A 10,005-nucleotide genomic window follows, 5' to 3' on the forward strand; every position below is an offset into this window, starting at 1 on the left:
GCCCCGGGGGGCAGTGGGGTCTTGAGAAACACAAAGTCTTGAGGATGGAAGGATCCCCGAAGTTCCTTTCCTCCAAAGCCCAGGCTTATGGTTTTGAACACATACCTTGGAGTCAGGCACACCTGGGTTTTCTTTCACCTTAGCAGCTTGCAGAAGCTTAGTGTGGCTAATGCCCAAAGGAGAGTGACTATTTTTACAGTTGCCAGGCTGTTTTAAAATAACAAGGGTTATTTTTTAATAGATGGGGGCTTAAGCAACATGAGCTGCCAGGGTCTTAATAAGCAGGAGCTCACAGGCTTTCAGGTGCCGACTCCTGCGGCTGACCTTGGGCTAGATGGGCGATGATGACCTGGAACTGCGGTTAAAGCACAAACAGGGATTAGTTCACCAAAGGGAGGGTCTTTTGGTCTCACTTCAAAATGGGCAGAATTTTAGCTATGAAGTCTTTCCAGGTAAGGTGGTGGTGGATGGAATAGCTTTTTGTTATGCTGTGTTTTTTCAGCCAGGGTTTCAGGTTGGGTTGCGCACCTCGAAGGAGGGAAGTGTGTGAACTTTGTGTAGGCCCGAGTAGGCCACGCCCGGTCAGCCTCTTACTGTCATTGTGAGCTGTGTCGTGGGACAAGGGGATGGAGGGTGGAGAGGCCTGCAGTTACCTCCTGTCATCTCAAGGGGGATCTGGAATTGTAACCTTTATACTCCTTTGGTTAATAATCCAGTCCTTGGCTGTGATGTTGAGTCTTGTAGGTAGACCCAGACTGCAGCTTTCCCTACCAAAAATATTGGCATATTTTTTCCAATAAAGAGATAAAAAGAAGTGGGGATCCTTTAGTATACAGGGGACATGCCATTTTCTAGGTGAGGTAAATAACTGAACTTACAGCAAGCCCAAAGACTCAAGAAGGTGATTAAAAAGGCCTCTGTCTGGAACTTTCAGACTCTGAGAATCGCGTTTGCTCAAGTCGTCAGGAAGAACGGCTTAAAAACAACAGCTTCTTGGCCTCCTGGCTGAGATCAAGTGAGAAACGACACCAGCATCAGAACAATGTAGGATTTGCTTTTACGTAGGGTTTTGGAGAGGTAGAAAATTGAAAAATAGAAGGCTGATTAAGCTGGAGGAAGGGACAGATTTCACTGAAAGAAAGGTTTTATGGTCTTTCGAGACAGGCTAGACACATAAGAGAGGAGCATGAGGTCTCAGAGGCCAGGCCAGGCAGGTATGAATGGGAAGAGATTTCTGTGGGACTGATGACCCTGAATCAGAGGATTAGAAAAGAGGCCAGTGATGGGGCTCCGGAATTGGATAAGACAAGAGAAACAGAGAAGGAGTGGAGGACCTGATAAGTAAAGGGAAGTTTGCTGAGAGCTAGGTGGGGGTGCAGTCGCAGTTCATCTATCCAAGATGGGACGATGTGCCATGCAAAAGATGCCCTGATTTGAATTGCAAATTGTGAGCCGGTCCAGCTGAAAGCCCAGCCCTGTGGTCCGCACAGGTTAACGCCACCAGGAGCATGCTCAGTGAGTTCACCAGTAAAAATTACTTTGGCATCAGGTAGCCCCTTACCACCACCCGCCCCCCAGTCCCTGCCCCGCTGTGTGTTCCTGTCCTGCTCTTCACCGATAACAGTTTTATGGCACTAATTGTTTGACCTAATGATCTCAGCCTTCCCGAGACAGTCAAGTTGATCTTCTGAGAAGGTATAAAATTTAGCATAGAGACAGTGAATCATAATATTTTGATGTGAAGTTTCAGGGAAGTTTAAAAATCTGTACGCAGTTAAGGTAAGCTTTGCATTTTCAACTTGGAGTATCTGTTGATTTTAGAGTTATGACTTTTAGTTGAAAGTTGTAAGGTATTTCTCAAGCTTATAAACAGGGTTAGAACAGTTAAGACAAATCTAACATCTGAACAAGGTAAATCAAGTAATTAGATTTACAAGAGTCGCATATGTTATAAGGAAGATTTTGCATGTTAGGATTTCAACTCTACCTTGTCAGGCAAATGAAGTGAATGAGGAAAAAAAATAAAAAAAGTCAAGTATATTAAGCATATGAATGTGGTCTAAACCAGTTATGGAAATTTTAGTACATTTGTAGACGGAACTAATTGTAAGGAAATTTAAATCTGTTCAAGTTGAGTTAAACACCAATCAAAGAACAAGTAGGAGTGATTAAAATGTACCATTCAGTACATTTATATATAGCATGTCAGGATTCGTAAGTTGAATTTAAAGATTTAAGCAAAACCAGATTTTATATTTACAAGGTTGGTAAATTAAATACTAAATTTAAAACCCAGAGCACCGGAAGTAGTCTCTTCCACACACATTGGACGTTGTAGCTATTCACAACGACGCCGTGTAGGTGGGCCTCCTATCATTGTTAGATCAGAAACAGTGATGGGGTCCAAAGAAATCTAAGATAGAGGAGTCCTGTACCACAGAAGACAGGAGATATCATGAGATATCTCGAAATTACAAGATCGAAAGATTGAAACAACTATACCAACCTGTTTATTGGAAAATTCTCTCAGTGGAGTTTAATTTCATAGTTCTACTGGTGAGCAAAAGGGTAGCCTGTGATAGAGATTGCCAGGTGCTCACCAAACCTTGGTCCAGCTCACCACGGGGTACAGCCAAACTACATTTCCCAGCTTCTGGACGACTGAGCATTGGCCCAAATGGAACGTGAGCGTTCCACTACATCAACCTTGCGATTGGAGAATCCTCTCACTGATGTTTAATTTCATGGCTATGGGCATAGCCTGACATCGAAAACACTATTTTCATTACTCTTTTTCTCTAGTTACTCCTAAGTTTCTACTATGGCTTTGGCTGCATCCAATTCTGAAATCCCCAAGTCTTTGAAAAGCAAAAGTGTTTTTATTTTTTATTTTATTTTTAAATTTCCAACTCTTAAAAAAATTTTTTTTAATGTTCATTTTTGAGAGAGAGAGAGAGAGAGAAAGAGAACAGGGGAGGGGCAGAGAGAGAGGGAGACACAGAATCTGAAGCAGGCTCCAGGCTCCAAGCCATCAGCACAGAGCCTGACGTGGGGCTCGAACTCATTAGCTATGAGATCATGACCTGAGCTGAAGTCAGATGCTTAACCTACTGAGCCACCCAGGCATCCCCCCTTCCCCCCCCGCCAAAAGTGTTTTTAATAAGTCTGATGCCAAAACTCATTTGGGAGCAAAACCCGGCCTGAACAGGTGAGGCTCTTTATAGACTTCATCTCAAAGTAAATATTCACGTATTTTTGCAGAAAGAAGTATTAATGTGTTTGATTCTAGGGTGCTGGCTGGGGAAGGTATGTAATTCACGTACTGTATTTACCTTATTAAAATCCCAAAAGTTCTGAATAGTGAGACACATCTGCCTCCAAGAGTTTAAGATGAGGGACTGTGGACCTGAGAAAATGTAGGTCTCGGTTGTAAGTGTATTGTCCTGGATTCTGGGAAATCTTGCTTAGGATAATGACTTCTGAGTTAGAGACTCAGGTGCCTCTGCCATTTCAACACATGATTTCCAAGGTCACTATGCACGGATGGCTGCACCAAGCTGGAAAGAGCAAGAGTCAGAGGATGGCACGTGGCAAGATTTCACAGGCCAGATCTCCAAGTAGTGCTTATCATTCTGCTCAGGTTCTGTGAGCTAATGTTTGGTCATCTGCCCCCCTCCCTTACAGTGGAGGAAGCTGGGAAATGTAGTTTGGTTGTGTGCCCATGATGAGGAGGAATGAGGTTTAGTAATCAGCCTGCAGTCTCTACAACAGGCCATCTTTCTGGTATTTTTGGCAAAATACCCATTTAATCCTTCTTCCCAGAAGGGTGCTCCAATTCATCTCTCCCTCCTCCCTGTCCCTGCTGGAAACCATTGATTTTTTTTTTAATGTTTTATTTATTTTTGAGAGATCGAGGGGGGGGCGCATAAGTGGAAGAGGGGCAGAGAGAGAGGGGGACAGAGGATCTGAAGCGGGCGCTGTGCTGACGGCAGTGAGCCACATGTCACGCTGAAACCCATGAACCGTGAGACCATGACCTGAGCTGAAGCTGGACACTCAACTGACTGAGCCACCCAGGTGCTCCAGAAACCACTGATCTTTTGTTCTTATTACTGTCTCCATAGTTTTGTCTTTTCCAGAATGCTACACAGTTGGAATCATACAGCACGCAGCCTTTTCAGATTGACTTCTTTCACTTAAGAATCCTTTATTTCTTTTTTTTTTTTTTAATTTTTTTTTCGTTTTTTATTTATTTTTGGGACAGAGAGAGACAGAGTATGAACGGGGGAGGGGCAGAGAGAGAGGGAGACACAGAATCGGAAACAGGCTCCAGGCTTGAGCCATCAGCCCAGAGCCTGACACGGGGCTCGAACTCACGGACTGTGAGATCGTGACCTGGCTGAAGTCGGACGCTTAACCGACTGCGCCACCCAGGCGCCCCCTTTATTTCTTTTTTAAGGGGTGATACCTCATTTCTTTTTCTTTTTAAATTTTAGCCCGTTTCTTTTTCTTTTTTTTTATCATCAAATAATATTTTTTTAAAAAGTTTTTTTTAATGTTTATTTATTTTTGAGACAGAGGGAGACAGAGTGCCGGTGGGGGAGGGGCAGGGAGAGAGGGAGACACAGAATCTGAAACAGGCTCCAGGCTCTGAGCTATCAGCACAGAGCCTGATGCGGGGCTCGAACCCACAACCGGGAGATCATGATCTGAGCCGAAGTCGGACGCTTAACTGACTGAGCCACCCAGGTGCCCCTCAAATAATATTCTATTGTATGAATGTATCACAGTTTATCCATTCACCTGCTGAAGGATATCTTGGTTGTTTCCAGGTTTGGGCAATTATGCGTGAGGCTGCTATAACATTCATGTGTAGGGTTTCATGTGGACAAACGTTTTCTTTTTTTTTTTTATTTTTTTTTTTATTTTTTTTAAAATTTTTTTTCAACGTTTATTTATTTTTGGGACAGAGACAGAGCATGAACGGGGGAGGGGCAGAGAGAGAGGGAGACACAGAATCGGAAACAGGCTCCAGGCTCCGAGCCATCAGCCCAGAGCCCGACGCGGGGCTCGAACTCACGGACCGCGAGATCGTGACCTGGCTGAAGTCGGACGCTTAACCGACTGCGCCACCCAGGCGCCCCAAACGTTTTCAATTCATTGGTTAAATACCAAGGATCACTACTGCTGGATTGTTTGGTAAGAGTATGTTTAGTTTTGTAAGGAAATTCCAAACTGTTTTTCAAGTGGCTGTACCATTTTGCATTCCTACCGGCAATAAATGAGAGTTCCTGTTTCTCCACATCCTTGACAGCATTTGGTGTTTTCAGAGTTTTGGATTTTGGTTATTCTAATAGGTGTTTAGTAGTAACTTGTTCTTTTAATTTGCAATTCCCTAATGACATATGATGTTGAGCATCTTTTCATATACTTATTGGCCACCTGTAAATCTTGGTTGGTAATGTGTCTGTTCAGATCTTTTGTTCATTTTTAAATTGGGGCTGTTTATCTTCTTTTTAAAACAATTTTTAAATGTTTTTATTTACTTTTGAAGGACAGAGAGACAGAACATGAGCGGGGGAGCAGGGAGAGAGGGAGACACACAATTTGAAGCAGGCTCCAGGCTCTGAGCTGTCAACACAGAGCCTGATGCGGGGCTCAAACTCATGAACTGTGAAACCATGACCTGAGCGGATGTCGGATGCTTAACCACGGAGTCATCCAGGGCCCCGGGGCTGTTTATCTTCTTATTGAGTTTTAAGAGTTCTTTGTAAATTTTGGCTACCACTTTTTTTAAAGTTTATTTATTTTCTTTTATTTTGAGAGAGTGAGAAAGTGTGAGAGGGGGAGGGGCGGAGAGAGAGAGAACCCCAAGCAGGCTGCATGCTGTCAGTGCATAGCCTGACTCAGGGCTTGATCCCATGACCCTGGGATCATGACCTGAGCTGAAATCAAGAGTCAGATGCTCAACCAACTGAGCCACCCAGATGGTCCCCACAGTTTTTTATTTAGTGTTTCGCTGGAGCAGAGTGGCTGTCTAAAAGATTTTGTCTTTGCAGGCCACCCCGTTCCTGGTCTTTGGCCAGGGAGAGCAGGGCTTTTATTGGAGCTTTTTAATTTTTTTTTTATCTGTGTATGTTGGTATTTCTAGGTTACTGACCTTTCTAGCACCCAGTCTGTCATATAAGAGGCAAAAAGGAAACCCATAGAACCCACTACTATGTTGTTTCTTGGGTACCGAGGTCCCTAGCCAGTCTGCTTTCTTTTTTCCACCTTTTGGAATCTCCTTATGTTTATTTTACCTACAACGTCCAGGGTTTTTTTAGTTGTACTTAGTGGGAGGAATAGAGAAAAGTAGATCTACTCCATTCTTCCTGAAAACAAACACACTGCTTATCTATGTACGCTACAGATTTTTGGTGAAAAGTGCTGAGGAAGGAGCAAAACTCATTTGGGGAAAGACCCCCAAGTCAAAAACCTTGACTTCTTTTTTCCTTCCTTCCTTCCTTCCTTCCTTCCTTCCTTCCTTCCTTCCTTCCATTCTTTGAGGGAGAGAGGATCAAAAGGTTCCCAGTTGGATTTTGGCAAGGCTGACCTATTCTGACACTTCTCCGGATTTCCGAAGGTGGTAAAATTCTGCTATAAGCAGGGATAGAGGGAGTATGTATTACAGTCCTTGTTGTTACCTGGGGAGTTCCCTGCTGTGTGGCCAGGAAATGGAGTTGGGTACTTTGCACCTAAAGCTAGGTTGATAGCACTGGATACACCCAGCTATATCTAGATCTCACTATACTGAACACTTGAAGGAAACGGAGGTTTTTATCCAGGTATATTTAGATGGGCCCCGCTTTGGGATTTGCTGTGTCTCACTACACATACAGCTTTCTTTCTCTGCCGAGTTATTTCTGCCAGCGATGGCTACTGAGAGGAAGGGAGGATGGGCGAATCATAGCCAACAAGTCCTTCCAAATGTACAGGTGTAGAGACTGTACCTTGATATGCAACTTCCAGAGCGTGGACAGTGGCATAGCACTACATCTTATAGCATTAAGAAAGCAAAGAATTGAACCAGAGGAGGTGGTTCCCATTTCCAACTCCTCTTCCAACCAAAAGGAATACAGAATTCAACACTTCTACAATAATTTGTTTACTCAACTTCAGTCGAGTAAAGAAATTAGTTGCACCTAAAGGAGACAACAAAAAAACAGGTAAAACTGTAACCTGTGAGTTGGAATGCTGCATTAGTTGAAGGAAATGGCCTTAGGGACTATGACACAGCAGACAGAACTCATCTCTAAAATTGGGTTGAGAGTGTTTACTCGTGATTCAGATAGCACTGTCTTGGGAATATGGAGCTCCTAAGGTTTGTGCCTTGGTCTCAAATATGACTTTTAAAGACCTTTACTGTGATTCCAAATTTAGCCTAGTAATCTTGACCTACCTGAGCCAGTAAGTTTGTTTTCCAGAGGTATAGGTAAGTGACTTTACGAATTAAAATATTTGATGTTGAAGAGAATCTGATGTGTTAGCCTGCCATTTGGGAAGTAAAATTTTGGACTTGAGATTTTAGGAGGATTAAAAGAATTGGATAAATATTTATGAGTTTAATGTATTAGATGCACAGGGTTGAATAAGTTTAGAAAAGTTTTGCCTGAAAAGGTTGTTTGCCCTGTTAGGCATTTAAAATGCTTAGGGGCCCCTGGGTGGCTCAGTCGGCTGGGGGGGTCCTGACTTTGGCTCAGGTCATGATCTCACGCACTGGTGAGTTTGAGCCCCGTGTCAAGCTTTGTGCTGACAGCTTGGAGCCTGGAGCCTGTTTTGGATTCTGTGTCTCCCTTTCTCTCTGCCCGCCCCCCCCCCCCCCGCGCTCATACTCTGTCCCTCTCTCTCTCAAAAACACAAGCATTAAAAAAAATAAAATGCCTAAAAATATATGTACATTAAATGCCAGGTAGTTAAAAATGTTCAAGGAAATCTAATTTATATTTTTAAAAAGGTAAAGTCTACCATAACATTTCAGAACATGGACTCTGGAACCAGATTATGTAGAGAGGTCAGCAAACTAGGGCCTGCTGACTGTTTTTATACAGTCTGCAATCTAAGAATGGTTTTGACATTTTTAAATGGTTAAAAAAAGATCGAAAGGATTCTTTTGTGATATATGAAAATTATATAAAATTTGAATTTCAGTGTCCATAAAATTTTTTATTGGAACATAAACATGCTCATTCATTTGTATATTATCTTTGGCTGGGTATGTGCTATGAGAGCAGAGCTGAGTGGTTGTGACAGAGACTGTATGAGCTGAAAAGACAAAAATATTTACTGTTTGGCTCTTTACAGATAAAGTTTGATGATCCTGGTGTAGGTTCAAATTATAGCTTTGCTATTTAGTATAAACTTGGGCCAATCATTTAACCGCTCTGTGCCTCAGTTTCCTCATCTGTAAAGTGGGGATTAATTATAGTTGCTATTATTAAATTATTGTGAGGATTAAATAAATTGATATTTGAAAAATGCTTAGAACAATGCCTGGCACACAGTAAATATAGTCTATATCTAAAATTAAGGGGGCTTTAACCTGTTCAATTTGAATTAATCAAACATTAAAGAATATGTAGAATTAAAAATTAAAGCATGAAGTAAAATTTCTATTCTATAAAAATTATTACTGGGGCGCCTGGGTGGCTCAGTCAGTTAGTTGAGTGCCCAACTTTTGATTTTGGCTCAGGTCACAATCCCAGGGTTGTGGGATCGAGCCCTGTGTCGGGCGCTGTGCTGAGTATGGAACTTGCTTGAGAATCTCCCTCTCCCTCTCCCTCTCTCTGTCTCTCTCTCCCTCTCTCTCTTTCTCTCTCCCTCTACCCTTCTCCCCCGCTCACACGGTCTCTCTCTAAAATAAAAAAAATAAAAAATGTCTCTTTAAAAAAAGTGTTACTTTTATGAATAGAATAATAATTTAAAGTTGAACCTGGGATTTTAAATCTAAAACATCAATAAATTGAATGTTGAACACCTAACTAGCTTTATTAGTCTTTTCTTAGCACCAGAGTCCCCCTTGAACTTGTGGGCCAGGTTCTGTGCAGAATTCTATGGCCTGGGAGACAAAGTTCTCCAGGGCTTATAAACAAGGCTTCTCTAAGACTGGGAGGCAGTGTTGTATAATGGGTAGGTATTTGGAGTTGTGTCTGGATTGAATTTTGACTTCCTAGCTGTGTGATTTTGGGTAAGTGTTATCTGTAAAGTGGGGTTGGTTGGTGATTCCTATTTCATAGAGGGTATTATGAAGATTAAAAGCACTAATACCCATGAAGTGTTTAGTGTAATGCCTGGGTTTTAGTAAGCATTAAATAAACATCAGTTACTATCATTATTATCATTCTCCTAGCAGGTGGGCACATAATGAATTATTGCTAATCGGTTACTAAACTCCTAGCAGAGTAGGTGGTTATGTGTGCGCTACGGTTTGAATGGTACTTGGAAGTCTTTTCCGGTTGCCTTGATTTTCTAAAATTCTACCATATCATATGCTTTCTGTTAAACATTGCCCTCTCCAGGGATCCTTTACACTTTACAGAGAGCACCCCTTCCTCCTTGGCATGGTTTAGTTTATTAGGTACTAGGCATTTTCCCCTCTCCTCTGACGCTTGCTCTGTCTCTCGCTCTCCCTCTCTCTCTCTTTCTTCCTCCCGGGAGGGCAGCCTGGGAGCAGTGAACAGGCAGGGACGGGGTATGTGTTCTCCAGGGAAAAGGGGGTGGGGGTCTGGAAGATGGTGAAAAAGTAAGGAAAAGGAGAAATTTTGCACAATCTTCAGGTCTGCCCTGCCATTCCGTTCCTCTGAGGTGTCATAACAGCCTCTTTACTTTCCCAGGGATGAGTTTTACCGAGCCAAGCCCCTTTGGTCCCCTTATGCCTCGGCCTTTGAAATCTGCGGGACACCAGGAAACAAGCTTGGTCCGGAGCGCCACCTGCTGTATACCTGCCTCCTCTCCTGCACCCCGGGC

This window comes from Lynx canadensis, chromosome B4 (genome assembly GCF_007474595.2).
Source record: "Lynx canadensis isolate LIC74 chromosome B4, mLynCan4.pri.v2, whole genome shotgun sequence".
In the NCBI taxonomy this organism is placed as follows: Eukaryota; Metazoa; Chordata; class Mammalia; order Carnivora; family Felidae; genus Lynx; species Lynx canadensis.